General features: G+C 33.0%; 1 protein-coding gene across 1 annotated transcript in view; it reads right to left on the bottom strand.

The window, feature by feature from the left end:
* ZNF804A (zinc finger protein 804A) overlaps positions 1–25,803 on the bottom strand; it is a 286,887-nt gene that overhangs the window by 197,268 nt on the left and 63,816 nt on the right. The gene's annotated exons all lie outside the window — the stretch shown is intronic.

Raw genomic sequence — 25,803 nt, 5'->3', positions numbered from 1 at the left:
ATGTATGGTAGCCAAAGTCATAAAACTAATTTATTGAAGCAAAACACTGACACTTTATTCTGGTTAAAATTCACCATATTATTTGGAACTTTTTTTTGTCTTTGGAGATACTCTTTGACTCTAATTCTGTCATCTATTGTACAATTCTTCCTGAAAAGTTTGATGAAAATTGACTCTAGATCTTTACCCAAATTAATAACTCAGATTTTAAAAAATAATTCAAAAGATAATGTTTGAGAAGCTACTAAGTACTGGAAGAGAAGTTATTTTTAAAATAATAATCTAATTTTTAGAAATTATAACATTTTCTCCAAGATATTTGTAATTCTACATTATTAACTTCAGTTTATTACAAGTTTCATTGTTGAAGGTTTAGCTAAATTGAGTTATATACTATATATATATATAGAGAGAGAGAGAGAGAGAGAGAGAAAGAGGGATAGATAGATGAGAGAGAGAAACAGAGAAGGAATTATATGAATTTTAGAGAGCTCTCACTCTCCTGTTATCCTCATTGGAGGCTAGTAGTATTTTTATTTCTGTAGATTTTTAGATTTGTTCTTGATTCCTTCAATTTCTTCCCTTTAAATTCATATTTCTATGGTCTATAATAGTTTTTAAACAGTTTAATTTATGTCATTGAATCAAAACATGAGAAAGACTACTGAAGATGATCACAGATTGAGGGCCATGCAGTGCTTGACTACAATTAAAATATACTAGTAAGCATGGATTTAGGCAGATATATTAGCAGTGAAAAACTCAACATTCTTTAAATTAGAGCAGCTTTTATTCTACAACTAGCTTATAAAGAGTGATTTTCCTTGTAGCTCTGGTTTTAAGACAGAGATGTACTTGAATTTCCCAAAAGACGTATAATTACCCTGGATTTACAAGAATCAAAACTCGGAGGAACACCTTTTGACACCAAATCACCCTATCAAATGAATAATCATTAAATACTCCCTTTATTCATTCAGTAAGTCTTAATATTAATGTAAGGAACACAAATTCTGGAATCATATATCTTCAGTGAGGTAGAATGGCCTTACGATGCCACAAAGGTAGCTCTAATTGCAGTAATTTGTTCATGGTTAGCAATTCTGCACTAATAGCATTTTCCCAGGGAGACTGTCCTATGAATTTATTACATTTCATTTGCCTTCAGATTTTTATGGTATTAAGTTGGAGGGAAAAGAAGAACCCGATATCTGAAAAAATCAAATTGTTAATGCGCACTTGATTATCTAAAAATTCAGTGGCACTAAACATTTTATGTTCTGATAAATGTTTCTAAGGCATACTAAAATGACTGTTTTGGCAAGCAAAACAGTTAACCATATTTGAATCAAAACTTGATGTTAATTTGCCCTCTTACTGACGATTTCAGGCAACAATATAAAGAAACTAATATGCAATCTGAGGGAAAAAAAGGGATACCTTCAAAAATTATTTTGCAAAAGCTTGTGATTGAAAGAAACACACACTTTCGCAGGAGGGAAAGGTCTCTTGTTTTTCTATATTGTTTTTATAATGTATCTTTCTGGTTAATCCCTAAAAATTTACCCTAGAAACACTGCATGTCTGTGGCTCAATTCTATTGTGATATCATTTTTGTGCCTTTTGGTATTTTATTTACTATAACACTATTGATTTGGGGAGGGTTTAATCACTGTTTCACATGAATTTATATGCCATTATAAAAAGGCAAACACTGCAAAAACATCCCTTCCTTTCTCTCTCCTAAAGGTTAATACGCGACCAAGAGTACTTTCCAAATTGTATGCACATATTCCCCTACTGTTTAAAATTTTTATTTAGGTTTTCTGTTGCTGCAGTTCTGACTTGGTTTAGATAATGCCACATGTCAAGTGAAAACTGCTCTCCTCTCACATGTATTTCCAATGGCAGTTTTTACCAGTTTAGACTCTTTGTTGATTTTGTTTTCAGAAACTGCCGTCTTCAGCTGGTCTTTGTTATTCCTGGCTGCCTTAGAATGGATTTACGGGTTGAAACTTGTGGCTGTCCTGATGTCATTTCTTAAGTCTTCCCTTCATGACTTAAGCATTTATCAGATATATGTTCTTTATTATTCTACTGTCAATCATTTATTTTTAAATTTTATCACTTTCAAATGTACTCACATGAATCTCAGTACTCGATTTTTATTATAGGCTACCTAGAGCCTTGGAATGCTTATGGATTTATATGAACTCCAGGTTTCCTGAATACTGGTTTTTATAAAGAAAATATTTTTCAGTAAATATAATGGAATATTACATATTCCATTATACAATATATAAATATATATAATAAATATATTTATTACAATATATAAATATAATGGAATAATATATATTCCATTCCACAATATATATTGTACTGACAAGTACAATCTAAGTTAAATTTATTTACTTATTCAATTAATCATGCATTTAACAAGAACACTTGTGCATTCATTAGGCCAACTATACAACTAATAAAAATGCTGGACATTATTTTTAGGGAAAAAAATGACCCAGATTTTGATCAAGTTTCTAAATTTGATTTTGGAATACTGATGTTACTAATATAAAATTACACTAAATTTATTTCCATATTCTCTATGAACCATGTAGTCTAGAAATGAACTGAAGCAACAGTTTTAAAAGATTTCACTAAGCAGTGTTAATAAGCACATATTTACCCTGCAAAAAAAAAAAAAAGGCACTATTTAAATAATATACTAAGATATTTCACATAAATTGATTTTATATCTTCTAATATGAGAAAATAATCCAACTTCTCAGGTTTGTTCATGAGTTTATTCATTCTTTTTTTTTTTTTTTTTTTTTTTAAAGAGAGAGGGAGAGAGAGGAAGCGAGTGTGAGTGCAGGACGGGCAGAGAGAGAGGGAAAGGGAGAATCCAAAGTGGGCACAGCACTGTCAACCTGGAGCCCAAAAAAAGGGGCTTACACTCATGAACTGCAAGATCTTGACCTGAGCCAAAATCAACTCCAGGCTTAACTGACTGAGCCACCCAGGCACACCCGCCCCGCCCAGATCCTTTCTTAAATGGCTGCATTAGACCCTTTGTCTTCTCAGAAGTGAGGCCAGTTCTTCGTATTAAAGTTATTTATTTCTTCTTTCCTGCACCTCCAGTAGAGACAGGATAGCATAGTATTTAAGAGTGTGTGGATTGGGGCGCCTGGGTGGCTCAGTTGGTTAAGCTTCCGACTTCAGCTCAGGTCATGATCACATGGTGTGTGAGTTTGAGCTTCACCTCAGGCTCTGTGCTAACAGCTCAGAGCCTGGAGTCTGCTTCAGATTCTGTGTCTCCCTTTCTCTCTGCCCCTCCCCGCCTCACACTCTTGTCTCTCTCTGTCTCTGAAAAATGAGTAAACCTTAAAAAAAATGTTTTTTAATTAAAAAAAGAGTCTGTAGGTACCATGTTGTTTGGATGAGATTACCAGCTCCGTTACTTACTAACCACATGGCTTCCTCACCCCTTCCATGATTCATATTCTTGTCTATAAAATGAGGATGACAACATTAATAGAAGCACCTGCCTTTTATATTTGTTGCAGATTTTTAGTTCACTTATAGCTGGCACCACAGAATAAGGGTTCAATAGATGTTTTTATCATTGTTTATAATTTTCTATTTTATATCTTAGTAGACCTCATCTGATCTGGTTGCTCAGGGGAATTATTTTGTACGATGATCATGGCAACCTTAGACTGATTTTCAGGACAGTTTTGGTTATCCTGCCATACCACTTAGTGTTCCACAGGTTCCTACTTAAGAAGTGGTGCTGTAAGAGCTGGCTCAAGGCTTCAAGTCCAAACAAACAGTGAGGTCTGCAATTTGGCAATGGCTTGGGTCATTTTCAGTGCCAATTTCCTGAGGTCACTTGGTTTTTTGGATTCAGCATCTAATTTTCTCTCTAATCTATGCATCATTAAGTATCATGATGCCTAAATATTTAACTCATTGAAAACATTCAGATTAGTATTATCAATGCAAATCTGTTCTGTTATTTTTAAACTGATTCTAACAAAGGTTTAAATGGTTAGAGAAGGCTTGGGTAAATATTCCTAGAATGATATTTGAGGACTCTATTCAAATTCAGATTAGTTTACTTTGTCTGCTCTCATTACCATTGATAATTACTGATATTAAATACAGCCATATGTTGTGAGCATTGTGTAGTGGACAAGGATATTTGCCTAATCATCATCCATTTCTGCCTCTCTTTAGTCACAGATTCCCAATTTTATTCAGGTGTCCACCTCCATGCACCATGCGCATAATTATGTGTTTCATGATAAAGTGAATCTACATCTAGTCCCAAGGGCAGACATGGCTGGTTCAGTTCATCTCCTTTGCCAGTGACTGGTACAAGAATATTTACATGAGTCAACTCTAATCTATCAGACATGATAGCAAGTCAGGTGGGTTGCTTCTACAAAAACAATCTTATCTTCTACAACAAAGTCATAAGAAAATATATGTTTCCTCTACCCGTGGACACTGTTGGGTCTAGATATAGCAAATAGAACTTCTTCAGACATCTATTTCCTGCCAAGAATATCTCCAGCCCTTATATTACCAGGCTGAGAGATGGAGAAACTTAGGTTACACATGGCAAACTTGAGCTGCTGAGTCATCAAACCTAAGAGTCTACCATATGTCTGCAATTTCTATTACATGTAGTAAAAAATTTCTTCATTGATTAAGCTGATTTAAATGAGCATTCCCTGCCATTAGCAGTATAAAGCATCCTAAATTATATAGACCAGAAAGGATCATTTATTTAATACCATTTAATCTTTCCCTCACAAAATAGGTGAAGGTACAAAGATTTAGGCAGAATAGGTTATCTGAGCCAACAGAAACATCTTATTTTTAGGCTGCTGAGTGAGTATAACAGCGGTGGTATATTTGTTTTTCAATAATAGGAGTGAAACAACTTTTTTAGCTTTATAAGAGAAGTTATCAAGGTTATAATTTCCCCACCTACAAAAATAAGCTTTGGTTATTAAAATTTAACTTACAAACTTGAAGAATATTAACCTATAATGGCTAAACTGTTCATATTCTCCACACCACATAATAGGTTGTATATTCCATATACATTATTATGGTGCAGTGGAAAGAATGTTATCCTAGCACTCTTAGAAGATTTAGGTCCTCAAATCCACACAAACAGTAGAGGTATACAGCTGAAAGAACTTAGCACTTTTAGAAGACTTAGTCTTGATTTTGAATTAACCAGTGTGTGAACTTGACTGGAACGATCATTAATTTGTCACACATGGCATAAAATAGGCCTAAATTAAACTTTAATTTGTATTCTTCTTTTTAAAGCAGCTAAAATTTTTCTTTTTCCAAATAAAATTCCATGCAAAATCTCAATATATATGGAATAGGAAGGAGATATGCTTTGGTTCAAATGGAAGCCGAGACCTAGAGCCACCCAATGATTATTAATATCACTTTATGATATCTCCTTTGTGAAAACTTTGTGCTCTACTGTGGACGGTTCAAAGGGTCTGAACTAGACACATGATGTTTCAACTCTCTTGCGATTCTTAAATTATAAGGTTCTATAAATCAAATAGAAAGCTAACTTTTAAAATATTATAGAATGCAATGCATGTTGCTGACTTTCTTTGTGCATTTGTGTCATAGTGGTAACATCTTACATTATTTAATTTTAGAAAAACAACTAAACACTCAGTTCTGATAGCTATTTGTTCTCTTACTATATCTCGATTTGTGCTTTTTCCATGAGAGCATCTATTGTGAATGATGAAATATATTCTGTGATTCTAACTCCGTACTTAGATTCATACATTAGCAGATTAAAGAAAATTATGGAATTATCAATATATTCTGATTTTCTAACATTTCTAATATAAGTGGTGTTTGTTACTTAATTAACCAGAATAGCAAACTCAGGAATTCATGTGGATTTTGTAATTGATTCATACAGCTGTCATGGCCAGAAACAAAGGTGGGACATACAGTGCATGCCACATGTTACAGAAATTGGCTTTCTTGAGCATCATTATTCCCTTCACAAATCTCACAGACTGTCTTGACCCGTTGATACCTCTTAAATCGACATTATGTTCTGTTTAATTCTATACTTTGTATGATAATAACTAGATTTTCAAAATAGGGGCTCATTTGGGGGTTCCTGGGTACTGCCCTTCCAGGAAGTTATCTCCCCCCAGCATCCCACCCCCCCCCACTCCTCACAACCTGCAGTCAAGGAGTGAGTCATGTTGGTATAAAAGGCCAGCCCAATGTGGGACCACCTTCATAGTATAATTCATACGTTCCAAAAAACCAGAGCACCCCACAGAATCAGGCTGAAGCTAGAGTCCAACTGATACCACACCTGTGCTTAACTTCTTCACTTGCCCTTTCTTCAGTCCCTCTCCCTTGATTAGTGTCTTCAGATAAAAAAGGACTCTGAGACAAATTTGAATTAACATTTGAACTATATTATAAATTATATACAAAAATATATACTTTTAATATAAGTATGCCCCAAATATTTCAAATAATTATTACTTATCTGAAATTTGAATTTCACTAGGCATACCATACATTTTGTTTAACAAAACAAAATTCGCTAATCTTATTCCTGAGAGCATTTCTTCAGTAAATTATATGCACTTGAATTCTTGTCTCAGGCTCTGCTTCTATGAAATCCAACCTTTGATAATGCCAATTATATACTGTTACTAAACACATATTTCAAAGCTATATATGCATATATATTTTGATCAATTTATGTAAATATATGTGCATAATGTGTAATAATAATAATGAATATACAGTAGACATGTACTATACAAAAAATTAGTTCTGGAATGGTAAACACCAAGAAGTTACCCATGAACCAGAGAATCAGACTCGTGAAAGAAGTCTTTGTGGTAATCTCCATTTTACACAGGAATCCTCACACTATTCGCGGTTTACAACAGAATGTTACTTTGGTAATTCCAGCACATAATAATAAGGTTAACTCCATCATTGATTTTGTCCTTATATCAGTTGAGCACTAGTGAGATTTTCTTTTTCTTATTTGGTTTTGTAATTTTTTATGTTTATATCCATTGACTGCAAGCTGATATCATACGTAGCAAAATAAGAAGGAGCCCAGGAAGATAAAGGGTATAGAAAAATAATTCATCAATAGAGAAACACCAGCTACATGCACACTGACATAGGAAAGATATGAGAGAAAAAGCAATGTATAGGTACAGACGGGAAGTATTGTTTTTTAAGTCGATTTAAAATTAAATATATGTCAGAGCTAAAGCATAAACCCATTGGAAGTCACTATTAGGTAACTAAAGTTGAATTTTCATCCTGGGAATATAGGTAAGTAATAGGAACCCTCTGTAACATATCCTGCATGTATGAATACTTATCATGAAATTAGGCTTCAGAGAAAACAGCATGTAAAAACAAATTAATGAACAGATAAATTATGAGTTTGGGGTTATATAATAAATACGGATACAGATAACTGAACTAAGAGGCAAAAAAATGTGAGCTCTGTCATATTATTAACATTAGTTTACCTTTAACAAGGCATTATGGGTATTCATTTATTTATAAAATGAAGTGTATGCAATATATGATTTTGAAAGGCCCTTCAATTCATAAATTGCATGGGCCTTTTAAAAAAGATAGTCAAGAATGCCTTATTCTAACAAATTCTTATAATCTTAGATTTTCCCCTAACAAAAAAATGAATATATAATATGAAGAAATAAGAACCCTGCATTTTAGTAAACATGTTTGGCAGATAAGCAGAAATAATATGTGTTCTGAGTCCATGGTGAATTATTATTATACTTCATTAATTTTACACGATCAAACTTTTTCTATGACTTGTAATATCACATGTGAGACTTCTATTCCTTTAGAAATCATATTATAATTTACTAATATTTATATGATTGTCAAAAAGGTATGCAGTTTTATAATATATCAGTAATTAAACATCATTCTTTATAAGGTGATAGCTATGTATATTTTTTTCATCATGTCTGAAAGCACACTTACTTTGAATGTTTATGTTCACTATAGGATACAGAACCACAGCAATGGGTAGTTGCTGACTAAATGCCACGAAACATTCTATTATTAGAATGATATTGGTAAATCTTTAATGTGAACTTAATTGGCTAAAAATAGATGGGATTGTTAAATGGATCCTTCACTGAATAATTAAATACACTTATGGGAAAATCAATAAAATAGACAGATCTATGGTGCCAGCATCCTTCAGCTTTCTTTGAAGCTGTAAAAATTCAAGCTCCACTGTGAGACATTGAAAGGACATATGATATTACACATAAATCCTGGGGGCTGCCACAAAACCCGAGTCAAGTGTCAGAAACTATAAACCTCCAGCATCACTGACGAGGAGTAATGCTTATTATTTTAATACACTGCAATGAATTATTTCCACTGGATAATTTCTTGTCTTTGCGTTCACAATGAAGGCCAAATAGACAGTTATGGGTGGTTGGCAGTAAATCTACATCTGTGAATAAACTCTCCTGGGATCCTATGAAAGACTGTAATGAATTCAACACATGGTGCTAGTCCTAGAGGCAGACACATTCACACCGCGAGAGAAGACAGTTAGGGTTTTCTAATAAAAATTAAGTGCTGAATCAGTGTGTGTGAAGTGTTGCTGCTATTAACTGCTGTGCCCTGGATTTACAATTTAAACACACACACACACACACACACACACACACACACACACACACACCAGTTAATGTGTATGAAGACATATGTGAACAACTGTTACTTATCTGCTTTTGTCTCCTAAAACACATTTTTATGGCCGGTTTTATTCTAGAAAAAGACATAGTGAATTGAATATCAAGATTTTAGAGAGTTATATAGTTCAATTGGCTTCTAGAGGACATAACATCTAATACACACCTTTAGAAACTACCTTTCACTTATAAATCAGTTTACCTGCAGGTACCTAAGGAGGAAATCATAAAATATCTCTCATCATTTCTCTCATCAGAAAGTATAAATCATTTCTCTGTGTTCTATTTCCTCCAAATATTATTTCCAAGCGTATAGAGGTAACTGTAGTCTCACAGTTCTTGGAGAGATATATAGGAAAAAATGTACAGAAAAATAAAAATAAATATGAATCCATATAAAATAACTAATGAAATAGAAATATGCAGACTTTTCTTTCATAATGCTATATCCCCTTATCAATATGGAGACAATAAATGGTATTTTGAGATAGCATACTCAACTTAAAAGTGAAAGTTCATATCAATATTACATCCAAATCAGACAACTGAAATTTGTTTTTAGGAATATTTAGAAGTGTAAGTTTGTGATATTATGTATTTAGGTATGTATTTATGAGTAGGTTCACTTTTGTAAACTTGTCTAAACAGAGAAGACATTTCATGAATGAAAATGTAAAAATATAATCTAATTCTGTATCTTAAAAATCAACATTTAGAATATATCCTTTTTGCATATGATTTTATATCTCATAGCAATTAGCTCAAAACAAAAGGAAAATGAATCCTGTAGTGCATCAGTTTATTCTAGTGTTGGTAGTTTTTTTCCTAGCCTGCTATAAACAGTGGTACTTCAGGGAAAAAATGAGGCAAAGCTTCTGAGGGTTTTGTGCTGAGCAAGCTGAATGTCCTAAATATCACCTTATTAAAATTACACTAAGGAAAATCAAGACCATGGTGCCGACACAAAAATGACTTGCATAAGAGTGCCATACAGAGGAGCGGGCCTCACTAAATACATCTTACTTTAACAAATTACTGTGTAGTGTTTTAGGTATATGAAACAAGTATATTTTTACCATGAATTATTTTCAAATAAAGATTTCATAGAATCACTTTTATAGGCCTCTTTACACAATGTAGTTTAACATGTATGGTTATAAAAGTAGTAAAAACAAAATCCCAGGAGTGATACTTTTCTAAACTACCCCCAGTAAAATTGGACATGTTTCCAAAGACATGTTTGTTTTCTGATGTCCTCTTTGGGTGATAACACTACCAATGAATCTTACGTGAAGATTAGGTAAGAAAAGCCTCCTTCAGTTATTTCACAAAGGTGACATTCAGTACATATTTGTCGATTTAGTGAATGACTCACCAAGAACTGCTAAAATCTATTTCTCTGGCATGACTTGAGTGGTCTGTGATGTTATGAGAGATTTCCTTCATTGAAAACAGTTAAACTATTTTACTAAAGGCAGTTGTAAGTCTTATAACTAAACAGGTTATTGCCAACCCACCCAAACTCATTAAAGAGTAGTTTATTAAATTATTCATGTATTACTGTATTTGTAATTGAATGAGTAAACACCAGGTATGTATGATTTGATGGATGAAGAGAAAGGTAATACCAATCACATCACAGAATCAAGTTTTTCTTGATGTCTTTACAAAATACACAATGCTGTGACAGTCAAATTCTGGGCCCAAAAATACACCAAACACATGATCGGCTTGTCACCATTCACCCTTCATAAATTTATGGTAGGTCTCATTTTATTTTACCACATTTTTTTTTGTACCGAGATACCCTTAACACAATACTACATTATCATTGGATGGACAAATTAATATCTATTCAAGGACACCCTGCAGACTATTGCTTATGAAATTTTAAACTTTTGAATTCATGTTATTAATTAGAAAATCTCCATATTTCCTTATTTCTAGTGATTTTTAAAACAATGTTTTGTAAGTAGATTGCTATGAATCATTCTTTTAGTAAAATTGTTCTGTGAAAATCTGGTATCTTTTACTTCTCTATACATTTGTAAGAAAAAGAAAAATCATGCCATCTAATGGCTAACAGCCCAATTCTTTTATTCTTACATTGCATGTTGTTTTACATACAGCTACGGGTTTAATACCATAGAATGTATTCCAAGTACACAACACAGAATATGAGAGAAGAAACAGAAACTAGAAAAACTCTAAGGAGGCATTTGTACATATCCAGTGTTTGTTACGGAAGTCAAGTGGAAAGACAGGGCTTTAGTCTAAACATGATGTATGAGAGCAAAAGATTTTACAAACAACACATTAAATATATTTAATTATATCACATATTCAAATATAGTAAAGATTAAAACATCTATCTCTAGAACTTAGTGATATCATGTTGTCCTAAACCACAGCCCTAATGTTGGGACAAAACTTTTTCAATTACTGAATCTTCTTAAAATATGTTACTGTTACCAACAGCTTCCAAATGCATTTTCCCATAGAATTCTTTTGCAATTCTAGGTATGTTATTAGTGTACACATTTATTAGATGGCTTAACTATAGAAACAATGTATTTCCAATGACGACATCATCATTAAAAGGTAGGACTAAAATCTGAACACTGAACTGCTAAGTCAAAAATTATTTTTATTTTATTGTGAGAAATTTTAGGTGAATGTCATTTGAAAACAAATCATCTGGAAAAATTATATGAGCAATCTCAGATTTGGAGTATTGTTCAATATATGGATATTTTGAAGTGAGAGATGCTTTGACTTTCAGAAAAAAATAACATTATAAAGTAAAAATCAGTTTAAAGCTTGCAAGGATGCCACACTACCTGATGGATGCCATATTCCTTTGTCAGTGTATAAGAGTGTTTATTTAAGGTTAGCAATTAGTTACTTATACTATATATAGATTTATATCCATGTCTATATGATTTTATAAATTTGTTAGTTATTCGGGGCAAAAGATCTACATCTTCTCTAAATAAAATTAGAAGTATTTCAATGGTATCTGATATACACTACAGTCTATAATCGATTTCTCTTCTTTTGAGTTTTCTTAGAATTGGAAGATATGTAGCATACATCAAATTGAGATTTTTAAAAAATAGATTTAAGAGTATTATTAAGTGTATTTTACTTTTGGCTTTTTAAAAATGTTCCTTTTAGCACAAAGATGCATCATTATTTCATTTCATTGTTCATGATGTTTTTTCAATTAAAATGAGTTTTTCCAGAGAACAAAAAATAATAATTTTATACCCCTAGGCAAGTAAACATTCAAAACAGTTTTGAAGCATTTGGTATTGAGGAAAACTTAAAACACAAATTATTGAAATCAGTTAAAGTACTGAAAAATAAGCGAGAATGGCAATCTTCCCTAACTTTCAGTTTGAGTTTTGCTGATGCATTAGGAGGAAGTATGCCAAGAAAGGAATTTAGTAACCTGAAAATCATTACCTAATAATTTTGAGGTTGTTATTAAGAGTGTGATGAATTATGTATACCAGATAATAAGACATAGTGTTGAATTTACTTTGAGAGAGAAATAGAGACAGAGAGAGAGAGGTTTGCTCCATTGGTACATAGATTTTGCCTACAAACTCTGCCTAGCATCCTCAGCAGAGAATAATGGAAAACATACATGATTCATTTTACCATTATATTAAAAAAATTATTCTATCTTGAATTTATGTCATGACTTAGAAGTGCTTATTCAATATACGTTCATTAAATTGTCTTCACCTTTAGTATGCTTCTCTGAATGTTTTTTCTTGAGGTAAAGTATGCATAACATAAAAAATTACCATTTTAACTATTTTTAAGTGTACCATTTGGTGGCATTAATTATGTTCACAATGTTCAACAATCATCCCTCTATCCACTTGCAATATTTTCTCATCCCTCTCCAGGCAGAAACTCTCCACCATTAAGCAATAATTCTCCATTTCCTAATCTTCACAGTCCCTGGTAATCTCTAATCTACTGAATTTTAAAATTTTACATTTTGGGGCTCCTGGGTGGCTCAGTTGGTTGAGCACCTGACTTAGGCTCAGATCATGTTCTCACAGTTCGTGGGTTTGAGCCCCATGTCGAGCTCTGTGCTGACAGCTCAGAGCCTGGATTGGGCTTTGGATTCTGTGTCTCCCTCTCTCTCTGCCCTTCCCTTGCTCATGTTCGCTGTCTCTCTCAAAAATAAACATTTAAAAATTAAAGAAAAATAAAGAAATGGACTGTAGATTTTATATGTAATGAGTAAAAGCCATCAATAAAATCAGACACAGTGTCATTAACTCTGCAACAAGGTGAATTTACTTCTATAATTTCAATTTTCTTATAGTTGTAATAATTGGATATTTATTTTTAAAGGTTTTAATGTTTATTTACCTTTGAAAGAGAGAGACAGAGCAGGAGTGGGGAGGGGCAAAGAGAGAGGGAAAGACACAGAATCCAAAGCAGGCTCCAGGCTCTGAACTGTCAGCACAAAGCCTGATGCGGGGCTCGAACCCACAAACTGCGAGATCTTGACCTGAGCCGAAGTCGGACACTTAACCAACTGAGCCACCCAGGCACTCTGATAATTGGATATTTGTTAGCAATAATGTTCTATTTTTTCAAAGAAATGCAATTTTCTATCCATATATGTTATTTATATACCCTGTTGTCAGGAATGCAATATTCACATAGAAAATGCAGATTCTTTATTCTTAAATATCAGTGGTTTATATTCGTTTTTCTTTGTATCTTCATGGGACTAAAAAGCATCCGGTGCAAGCTCAAAAATCGTGTATCATGCCTTGAGCCAGGACAGTGGAAGAGCCACATCTTCAGAGGAAGCTACTTCCTTATCAAAGAAGACTCACTCTAGAGCCATCTGCCTGCTTATCATTACATCTGGCCAGACTTATGTTTTAAAGGAACAGCTAACTAAATAAGGAAGAGAAGATCAAGCTAATAGACATTTCTGGCAGTCAATAAAAGGTTACCGGGGAAAAATAATCACACATGCCACAAAAGAAACTGATGAGTACAGGATGTTATCTACAGGAACAACAATGATGAGGCCCCAATTAGATATTACTGAAGACACTAAATGGTTCATATGATAAGAGTAGTGACAATATTACAAATAGAGTCTTTGCTACATTAAAAAAGAAAATATAGCATATTTTATCTAATACAATTATTAAAATATTTATTTATATTCACACATCCTTGGATATTACTACCATGCTCTTAAATCTAGAATTGTATACTTTTGTAAGTTTTTTTCACGCCCTACCTTGCCCATATTTGTATATATTTTTCCATTTAGAAACTCTGCTTTGGGAACTGTTTTAGCCATTGAAACTGAAGAGGGAAAAATGCTGCAGTGCAATAATTTGGAAAATCAGTTTTTGAGGCAATGATTCAGGGAATTTAGTACACTAAATTGTGGGAAGGGATTACCATGGAAGTAAGTTCAAAATACGTGGTTTGGGGTGTTTATCATTCATTTGATCTCCAACATCAAGTATACACTGGATAGGTGGAAAGAGTAATCCCAGACATGAAAGTTTAGTTAATAACTTTAGCTAAAAGTTGCATAGGACATAGTTTGTCTAGCATATTGAAATCCAGAAAAAATAATTTTTAACATCCCTCAGACAACTAAATTATTTTCAAAAACAATCATGAAATGAAACAAAGAATAATGTGGATAAAATGTGTACATTTTGCAACATCCATTAGAGACATGTACTCTCTCAATAAAACAATTTTGGATTTTTCTCATGTTTTATTGTTTGTATACTCAGTGTATTGGCCTTGTAGTTAGTTCCCAACATGTTTTCCATGTGGATGATTGTGTACCATCTGTATTGCTCATGATAATCTCATTTCTCCTGCCAGGGATTGGTTCATTGACCAACTCAGGCCAAAGACAAGTGAGGGTAAGGGGGTGAGTCGGCTGCCAAAAAGAAGAGATGATTCGTCTTCATCAACTAGATAATTAGCATTTAAATGTTGTGTTTGCAATCACCACAATCAACACCCAGAATGACAGGCTAGAAAATTAGAAGAAAATTATGTCATTGGTGATATCTACTGACTAACCTGGAATCCTTCTAAGCTCTAAGATTCCTGTGATATAAAATAATAAATCATGTATAATTGAATTAGATTGATCTTGTACGTCTACTGGTTGCAACCCAAATCATCAGATAAGATATATCTGGTAATAACAGAAAATTTTTTTTCTTTTTCTCTTCAGTTTTATGGCATTAATTAAACGAATGTTTAGGCAAAAGCCATCCATTTTTTGTCACCTTGTATTTATGCATCTAGTAAATATACCAGTAAAAATGCAAACTTTCATTTAAATTATGAAAAGCTAACTCATCTTTAATAGTATAGATTTATCCCATCCTTAATAATACTGTCAAAACAATTGAGTAAATTTAAGTAAATAATGTTTGTTAATAAAATTAGTTATATGTATAATTGTCATTAATGTTTTTAAAAGGCTTTTTTGAAAGCATTTCCCATGTTTGATCTTCAAGCTTTGAAAAAAGTGAAGTAAAATATATTCTTAATAAAGGATTCATATAATAAGTATTATAAAATATTTAATGCAACAGTAAACTTGACTCGGTATCTTTTTCTCAGCACATTTTCATTAAAACTAAATGTCTAAACGTTCTCAGGGGATTGAATTATATCAACTTTAATTTAACAAACTAAATGATTTATGAGGAATCTTTATAATGACTATAGCCAACAGGATTTGGTTACTTTCATGTTATTATGAAAGTAACTGTATGAGTAGTGAGTAAAAGCCGTTAATATACATATTGTCACTCTTCCCAGTAGTGCTGAATTATTGAAAGTGTTAGTGTATAACTGTTTTTATTTAACAAATACGCCTAAGGTTTGGATGAACTAGAACCTAAAAAAAATGAACAATTAGTGATACTACATATATTAAAATGTACCTATACTTGCTTATCCAATTAGAAACTTATATTTCTATTTTTTTTTGTTAACCATATTTAGTGAGGAAAGAATCTCACCCAATGACAAGAGAAATAATAGGAAAAACGGAGGCAAAATACTGATGTTAGAAACTAGGTGGAAGGTTGTAGTCCTAGAATTTTTACTTACTAGGACTAGAATTTTACTTTATTCTTTCATAAAATAAAATAGTTAATTATCAAATAGGATTATTGTAAGGATTAAGTGATTTACTACAAGTAAAAAAAAAGCCCAACAGTATCTGACATATAGTAAGGTTAATTTTTTTTAATTTTGTACATAATATAAAAAACAATTGGGGCACCTGGGTGGCGCAGTCGGTTAAGCGTCCGACTTCAGCCAGGTCACGATCTCACGGTCCGTGAGTTCGAGCCCCGCGTCAGGCTCTGGGCTGATGGCTCGGAGCCTGGAGCCTGTTTCCGATTCTGTGTCTCCCTCTCTCTGCCCCTCCCCCGTTCATGCTCTGTCTCTGTCTGTCCCATAAATAAATAAAAACGTTGAAAAAAAAAAATTAAAAAAAAAAAAACAACAATGTATGCACCACAAACTTTGCTCCATAATCAGTGGTTTATCTCAAAAATCATTATTTAAAAGAAGATATCTTGTTTAAGACAGGATAAAATGCACCATTTTAACATTTTATGATGTTGTTTTTTTATACATGTGATTTCTTGTTTAAATAAGCTGTATATTTCTCTGTGTGTGTGTGTATATGCAAACATAAATCAAATTATTACCAAAGCCAGGGTAAAATAACTATATAGTTGTTAAAAATTATGTTTATATTTCTGTAGTACATCTTAGTAAATTATAATTTTTCCTACATTTTTACCTAATTGATTTTCTACTAATGACTCATCATTAATTTTGAAATATAGGGTTTTCCTCATATGCTTCAGGATTATTGTATTTCTACCACTTTTTGGTGAAGATGAAGCCAGACAATTTTAAAAGTAATCAGGAGTAATAATGGCATAAAAATCATAAATTTTAACAATATTTTCCTACATTCTTAATTTTAAACTGTTGCTCTAAGATGCAACATACAAAGAAATTAAGGGAACAGACACAAAGCAATAATAAAAAAAAGTGTTTTAAATATTCAAATTCATAACAGAAATATTACTTGGCAATCTAGGATAGTGAAAGTTAAACTCGAAATATGTCTTCTTTGCATTTACACATAAAATATCAGATCTGACATGAAGAAATGAAGAAGGTAAGATATTTTGTGTTGGCTGTAAGTTATATAAAATGTCAAAGTAAAACTACTGATTTTAGAGTAGGATTCAAATCATTACCTATTTTTCTGTAAGATATTTTAATTCTTTTAAGTTATATTCTCTACAGTCCATCCTTGGAGGTGGTGGCAGAAATTCAGTTTCACCTAATAAATTAATTAATTTATTTCCAAATTGTGGTGCTATCACTAAGTTTTCCCTTTACTCATTTTTCTTCGGCGATGTATTTTAAAGGTAGTAAAGCATAAAGCAGGAAAAAAAGCAATAATGAAGGAAGAGACACACAAACTAATATTTAATGGATTGTCAGTTTATGAAGGCAGTTCACAAGCTGTAGCAAAATGAGTTCTATGCACAAAAGAAATCAATACTTATTGTAGCACTGTTCCTGCTACACTGCAATTTATCAGTAAACAGGATACTGTCACATCTCATAGGCCTTAGAGAACTAGTTGCTCTCACAAGCAATGGTTTTTTCTGCATAAGTTTCATCACAGCTGAATCTGATTTAAGCAAAGCAGAGCTTTCCTGGCAATTAAAGAATCAGGATATGGTAAATGTGTAACTCAATTTTTGACAAAAGTAGCTGAATTAATGACAAAAGCTATAGGGAGCTATGGAGATACTAAACATCGGAAAGGGGCAAATACAGGTTAATTACAAAGCATAAAAATGGGTTCTCAAATGCATCTGAAAACTAAACATAAGCGATGCCTTTCTTTTTATATGGGAGGAATGTACAAGCCTGAGGATTAAGTTGGCTCTGATTTTTCTCCTTTTTCTTCCTTCTTCATTCCTCCCCTTTCCTTCCTTCCACACTCCCTCCCTTCCTTCATCCCTTCCTTCTTTCCTTCCTCTCTTCTCTTTCTTTTTTCCTTCTTTCTTTTCCTTATATTCTTCTTTTTCCTATGATGAGATTTATAAACATCTGTAGATGGGGCACCTGGGTGGCTCAGTCCGTTGAGCGTCAGACTTCGGCTCAGGTCATGATCTCATTGTCTGTGAGTTCAAGCCTCTGTGAACAGCACAAGCCTCTGTGCTGACAGCTCAGAACCTGGAGCCTGCTTCAAATTCTGTGTCTTCCTCTCTCTCTGCTCCTCCCCTGATCGCAATCTCTCTCTCTCTCTCTCTCTCAAAAATAATGAATAAACATTAAAAAAAATTACTAACATCTGTAGAAATTAAGTTTACCCTTTGCCCATCTGGCAAAATGCCATACTTGCTTTCTGTGTCATTAAAAGAATCATCCTTAGCCACCGACTAAGGTAGCTACCTGGGTAGCTCAGTCAGTTGAGCATCTGACTCTTGATTTCAGCTCAGGTCATGAACTTATGGTTTGTGGGATTGAGCCCTGTGTCAGGCTCTGCACTGACAGCCTGGAACCTGCTTGGGACTCTCTCTCCCACTCCCTTGCTCTCTCCTTCTCTCTCTCTCAAATTAAAAAAAAAAAAAAAAAAAAAGTGAATTTAATGAATTTTAATGCTTAAATTTCTAGCCATCACCCAAACTCCAGAGATTCTTTGAGTGACAATACATTTTATGACATTATCACAAAATAAATTATTTAAGTAAATCTTTATTGAAGGTTTTAGGGAATACATGTTTCTGGGTACAGGTTTATACACATTATCCTACATTTAAATGATCAACTATTGGGACTTTAGGGAATGGGGTAATCACAGCTAGCAAGAATATTTTTTATAGAAATAGCCTAAGAGTTGCTAATTGATGAGCAATTTCTCTGCAGACCTCTGTAGTCTCTTTCTGTATGATTCTGGAACTAAGGTCCAATTTATTTCCACTTTCTCATACACTTAATATGGGTTTCTTTTCTTAGTCTGTTAGGATCACAGGGCACAAAATACATGCAAACAAGCAAGGACATTACAAAAGTAGCCTACATTCATCTTTATAACTACTACTCCCACACCATGTCAAGAGTTATAGTACTATCATTGAGTTGGCCTTTGGAGACACTCATTTAACTTTAATTCCTGTAAATAGCTTCTTGGATAATTTGAAGGTATTTTCCTCCATCTATCACAGTTGCAATATCTTAAGTTTTCTCTGCCTTGGAAACTTTAATATTGCATAAGTAGAAGAAGTCAAGACATTAGTCAATATAACATTTTAATTTCATTTTACGAACAACTGACTCACTCCACCCCCTGCTCAAAGCACAGCAATGATAGAGAAGTCACTTTAGAAAAAGAATAACACACTATAATAAATCTCATAAACTGAATTAAATATTTCATCAGACAGATATGGAAGAGAAAAACAGAAAGATAAGTGGATCTGAATCTGCAGATGAGTGAGAGAGACCTTTACTTCAGAATCAAGCAAGAGACAGTGGAATACTGTTGCAGAGACATGGCTTATTAATTAATCAGCAGGAAGGAGGCAACACGCTGATATTAAGATGATTCAGGAAGGTCTAATAAAGGGACTGATTACCAAATAATGTCAAAATACAATGAAAACATTAGGTCCCTCTACTCTAGAGGAAAGATGTATTACTTTAGACCCCAAATAATGAAGTAGTTACCAGAATAAGAAAGGAAAGGGTAATGCAATGAAAAGTAGGTCAGTTCAGTTGAGATAAAGAGCCAATTTTTATAGAACATCTCTAGTCTATTCTGAAAACTGATGGAAATATTCACAGCAATGAATACTTCAGCCACTCTCTGCTTCCCATTCATCTCTGGCTGGGGCTTCCCATGGCTGGACCTAATCAGTAGTCAGTGGACAAGGATGACCACTGATATTCTCTACAGAGGTTAGTTTCCTTGAGTAAGATCATAATGGACACCATGAGGATAGACAGAGAGGGGCCAACATAATATCTACAATGATGGTGAAAAAAGTGTCTGGCTTTTGACTCAAAACAAACTCTGAGGTGACACACCTCCTCAGATGGCTGAAAAGCCTGGACTGACAAATTCCTGGGGCCCTGATTTATTATATGGACTTGATTATGTTAGAGAAGCAGATGAATCAGTTTTAAGTCCATAATTAAGACCTGAAAAAACTGATTATTGATTAGATATCAAATATATAATATATCTACTATTACCACAAGAAAGGATTCCCAGCTAGACAGTGTAACCTGGAAACTGGTTTGAATGAGAACCACAGAGAGTCAGAAGAAGGCAACTACAAATCTACCAGGTAAGAAAGAGGGCAGCTGAGAAGGACAAGTGAAAGGAAACATACACACCTACACTCCCACACACACACATGCACTCTCTCTCTCTAAAATAAAATAAAAATAAATAAAATAAAATAATAAACTCAATCAAGACTATAATTTCTAACAGTCACAATGAAATAGGGAGAGAACTATGATAAAGAATATTATCCAGAATGCAATATATATAAATCTATTTAAAAAGGAATAAAACCATGAAAGAGCCAGTAAAAGACATGAGAGTTAAGTTAACAGGCTGTAACATATGTCTTAATACTTAATAAAGTACCAAAGAAAATAAAGGAAATGATAAGGAAGCCTATTTTTAGGAGGAAAAAATTAAGACTTTCCAGAAATATAATGACAGAAGTACTTTGATGAAAGGAATTCATGATGTGCAGAGAAGGTGCACTTTCCTTTGCGTAGGAAAGTAATGAACTTAAATACAAAAATAAGATAAATTATTAACTTAAAAAGTTAAAATTAACTTAGATAATTTTTTTTAATTCTTATTTTGTGTATGTCTCTGTGTGTGTGTGTGCATGCCAAAGTTGAGTGCTTTCTCTGTCATTTACTAATAGGATTCCAATTAATAATAGAATGTTAAATGAGGCAACTTATGCATTTAGAACAGTTCCTAACACCAAAATAAGCACTGGACGATAACTTTTAAAACTATCCCCTATCTTCTACTTATTTAAGAAAATTCTATTTTTACTGGAAACGTGGGACAGAATGCAATTCAAAATTACTTTATTGTGTTTGCTTTCTGCTCATTAAAAATCTTACCCAGTTCCATTCACAAATTCCCTGATACATGAAATTAAAACTTGGTAACTAAGTCATCTAGAAAGATCACTGACATGTGATTTCAAGACAGTTATTACCATTTTTAAATCTTTAATTATAAAAGAGTTTGAAAAGAATTCCTTTATTCATACATTTATTGATTTATTCAGTTATTTTGTGGCTACTCATGTGACATTTTCAATGTTTCATTGTTGATAGTAGATATTCATATAGGAGAACAGTAGAAAAGAAGAAAATTAGTAATCATTAGAATCATTTTTGGAAGTCATACCCTACATGTTTTAACCTAAAAAATATGTATTATTAATTCCATTCCGCAGAGAACTAAAATTTAAAAATTAAATTCAATAATTTTTCTAAGAAACTAGAGCTAATAAGAGGCAGAGTTGATTAGAAATCATGTCTCCTTTTTTAGAACCCACAACCAAAAAAAAAAAAAAAAAAGACAGACCCATATCCTACAATTATACAGTGTGTAAGAACTTTATTTGTATGAAGTAATTTATATGTTATCTAATCAATAAAACCCCAAAACTCCATGTGACTGCATTTCCAGAAAACAACTGTACCCAAAATACATGCATGAATATAGAAATTGTTATTTATCCTTTGGAGACGGCAATGACTGTTACTACATAAAATTTTGTATGTAGTTTATTTTTGTCTCCTAATCCCCTTTCCATACAATGGAAGTGCAAGGTTGGGTGGGGCATACTTTTTACTCTTGTTTTCTGCTACCACCAGGACAGCTACTTCACAAGGTTCAGGAGAGGAGGTATATGTAGGCATGGTGCTCAGTATCTGTTCAGAAAAATGGCACCAAATGGGGAATGGTGTGCCTTTGATGCTCCACTGACCAGGAAAGAAGCTTAAATGACAAATTCCATAGTCTAATCCTATCAATTTTAGGGCAACAGAAATTACGATATTAACGGATTAAATTAAAAAATATATTTTTATTATTTCTATTGACATAATATATCCTGAGTTTGTAGCTACATTGTTCTACCTGTTTTAAATAATAGACATCTTCGATCAGGAAGGTCATTTGACCTTTGTTTGATTTTGTACAATCTTGATCATTGCAGTTAAGTGGTATAACTTTCCAAATAGCTCTTATTTTTTCTTTCCTCAAGGACCCAAAATAGCATATTTCATGATTCTTCAAATCTTCTGAGTGGCTCCTGTTGCTTCTAGCAACTAAATTTCCTGCCAAGCTTTTACTGTGAAAATCATAGATTTTCTTTTGAAAATTGGTGCATGGAAGAAGTAATAATGTTATTTCAATTATACAATCAACTAAAAGTTGATGTTCTGTTTAAATGTAATTGTAAGAAAAAATAAACAAAATGTCATTGGATTTTATTTATAGTTGATCATAAACATGTAGAAAATAATAAGTCTTTGGATTATGGGATCTCATAGATGTTCTAATTAATCCTACTTAATTTCCATCTGAGATAACTGCACTTCATTTTTCCTAAAACTGATTCTTTTACTTTTTAAATATTTTTTAACTTGATAACACTAAAATTTACTTCACATTCCAAGCGATCACATTGCCTCAAAGCAATGTGGACTATTAATGTTAGGAATGCATGCTATTTTAACATTTTAAAGACTGTTTTGTAATGATTCTAAGAGATTTTGAATTGCACTGATTGTTTTTTGCATTGGTTGGGTGAATTATAAATGCTTTATAGAAATTTTAAAGAATTTTTATATGAAAGATATTTCAATTACTTTTCATAATAATTCTAGGATATGTTAATTAACATATTTATGCCTATACTACATATAAAACCACTGTGATTTATGTAGATTTGCTAACTGGATTATGTTACAGTTAAAAGCCTGAGAAAGAAGCAATCTAACTCAAACAAATTATAGATTTTTAGTTCTTTAATGACTTTTATTCTTCTTCTAATATGTATATAAGTGTATACAAATGTTTGATGCCCTTTTTATTATATAATCCTCCGAGGGGCCAGTATTCCTATACCATGCACTATTACCTTGTTATTGCTCCTGGCATAATGCCTTGGCCACAGTAGATTTCAACCATAATTTTAGATGAAATAAATCATTACATGTCAATATGTGTGTGATAAGCTATATGTAACAAAGTCTAACACCGGATAACTGGGTCAAAGAAAGAGTAGACCTTAAAAATCCATTAGTCATTGGTGCTTCACAAATGGTGAATGTGCACTGAATCAAAGAACTAACACGGGAAAGTTAAGAAAGTCAGCACTATAGATCTGAATTGTAAAATGTCAAGAAAAATTAGAATATCTAACAGCCAAAGATGATATTAATTAATGAATAATACAAAATAAATCAACAAGATAAGTTTAAAATGCTATACTTATTGAAAATACAGTACATAGGGGCGCCTGGGTGGCTCAGTCCATTAAGCATCCGACTCTTGATTTTGGCTCAGGTCATGATCACGGTTGTGAGATCGAGCCCCACAACGGGGTCTGTGCTGGCAAGGGATCCTGCTTAAGATACTTTCTCTCTCTCTCTCTCTCTCTCTCAAAAATAAATAAATAAATATACATATATATAGTATATAGAAGTAAATTCAAATTATAGACAAACTTAGATTTCTTACCTCATACCATGCATTTTAAAGTAAGCATATTTCATAAACATTCAAATTGTCTGGTATTTTGGATTATTTGTCTTCTTAGACCTCCAATATTACAAACATTTGAAAGTAAATACATCATTAGTATAATCAAACTCAAAATGTATATGTGGTTAACGAAAACTATGTTCTATGTAATTATCTTGTGGAACTACTTTCTAGATAGCCAGTTTTCTTCAATTCAATTTTCATTGCAATGTATTTTCTAAACAAATATTTTCTTCCAGTTAAGATCCCCTAAGAAGTAAATTCTGATATTGGTGCAAAGAGAATATGTATATGCACATTATGATAGGCTTACTGTAAATGCAAAATTAATGTGTCAACTTAATTTCCCTCCCTCACCTCTGGCTAATTAGCACAAATTAGATTTTATACTAATCTGCCTGAAACGATAGCATTCAATTTGGAAATTTAGAATTTCTACTGATCATAAGAAAACATATTCATACAACTGCTGCAATACAAAATTACCACAAAATCTCTTTAACACAGTGTTTAACTGTATTACAATATAAAATTAAAATTGGGAGTATATAGATACAATTTTTCATTTTAGATATTTACTAGTTATTCATTTTTCTATTTGTACAGGCTATTTCTGTTGAACTTAATTAGTTAAAAATGTAGGGTACATGTATTTTGAATCTGGTACAATAGATTATTGTATCGTACTTGAAGATGTAACATACTTCTTAGTATTTCTGTGTATGCTTTGAAATTAATATGTTTTCCTAGCTTCTGAAGAAAGAATATATGGTGATACTAATTTAAAAGACTTTGCAGATATAACTAAGTATACTAACCATTTGATCTTAAAATTGGGAATTATCCTGAGTAATTTTTTTCATGTGCCCTTAATGGTGAAAAAGGGAGGCGGAAAAGGATGCCATAGAGAGAGATGTGGCAGAGAGAACACCAATAAATTCAAAGCATTAGAAGGACCCATGATGTACTTCTTCTGAACTGAAGATAGAGACTGGCCACATGAGAAAAAATACAGGCAGCCTCCAGTGGCTGACAGTCAGAAAGGAAACGGGAGACTGAGTCCTATAACCTCAAGGAACTGAATTTATCCAACAACCTGTATGACCCTGAATGTAGATTTTTTTTCCCTAGATAGGAGCCCAGCCCTTCTGACACCTTAACTTTGACTTTATGAGGACCTGAGCAGAGAATCCAGCCATGCTATACCAGTCTTCTGATTTCTGACCTACAGAACTGTGAGATAATAAATGTGTGTTGTTCTTAGCTGCTAAATGTATAGTAATTTGTTACACAGCAAGAGAAAACTAACACAGTAACTCAAGACGTCATCTCCAAATTAAAATTTCCATCTTTATAAGTTCTTTCTATAGGTGAGCTGTTAAGCACAGTGGATTTTTTTTCAAAGGAACCTTCAGATGGGGCATTAGAAATAGCATATTTACTAAAAGCAGGCTTCCTGTGAATTCCAGCATCTCCATGGGCAGCTTCATGACCATAAGATATCACATAAAACCAGCAATTTAAGTCTCCATAACTGAAGGCTAGTTCTTTTTATTTTTTTTATTTTTTTTATTTATTTTTGAGACAGAGAGAGACAGAGCATAAGCAGGGAAGGGGAGGGGCAGAGAGAGAGAGGGAGACACAGAATCCAAAGCAGGCTTCAGGCTCTGAACTGTCAGCACAGAGCCAAACGTGGGGCTCGAACTCACGGAATGTGAGAACATGACCTGAGCTGAAGGTCAGAGGCTTCACCCAGGCGCCCCTGAAGGCTAGTTCTTAATTGTCATTTGTAACTGCTTAAGGTCTATTACTTACTAATTACCTTTTTAAGCTTTTGAATTGTTATCTTTAAGAACTCTGAGTATTTTAAGTTGTATTCCAAAAGCAAGGGTTTGTATGTGTGTGGATATTTATATACCTATCTGAAATATATATGATGCGGATCGAATTCTGTTTCTTATTCTAAAGTTAAAATAATTGAATACTGAGCTATGTGTTAAAAAATTGATACAAGGGCCCCTGAATGGCTCAGTGGGTTAAGTGTCTGACTTTGGTTCAGGTCATAATCTCACGGTTGGTGAGTTCAAGCCCTGTGTGGGGCTC

The sequence above is a fragment of the Puma concolor genome, chromosome C1, assembly GCF_028749965.1.
Source record: "Puma concolor isolate L17-30 chromosome C1, mPumCon1.1.hap2, whole genome shotgun sequence".
NCBI lineage: Eukaryota > Metazoa > Chordata > Mammalia > Carnivora > Felidae > Puma > Puma concolor.
This window is presented reverse-complemented; position numbering and strand designations above follow the sequence as displayed.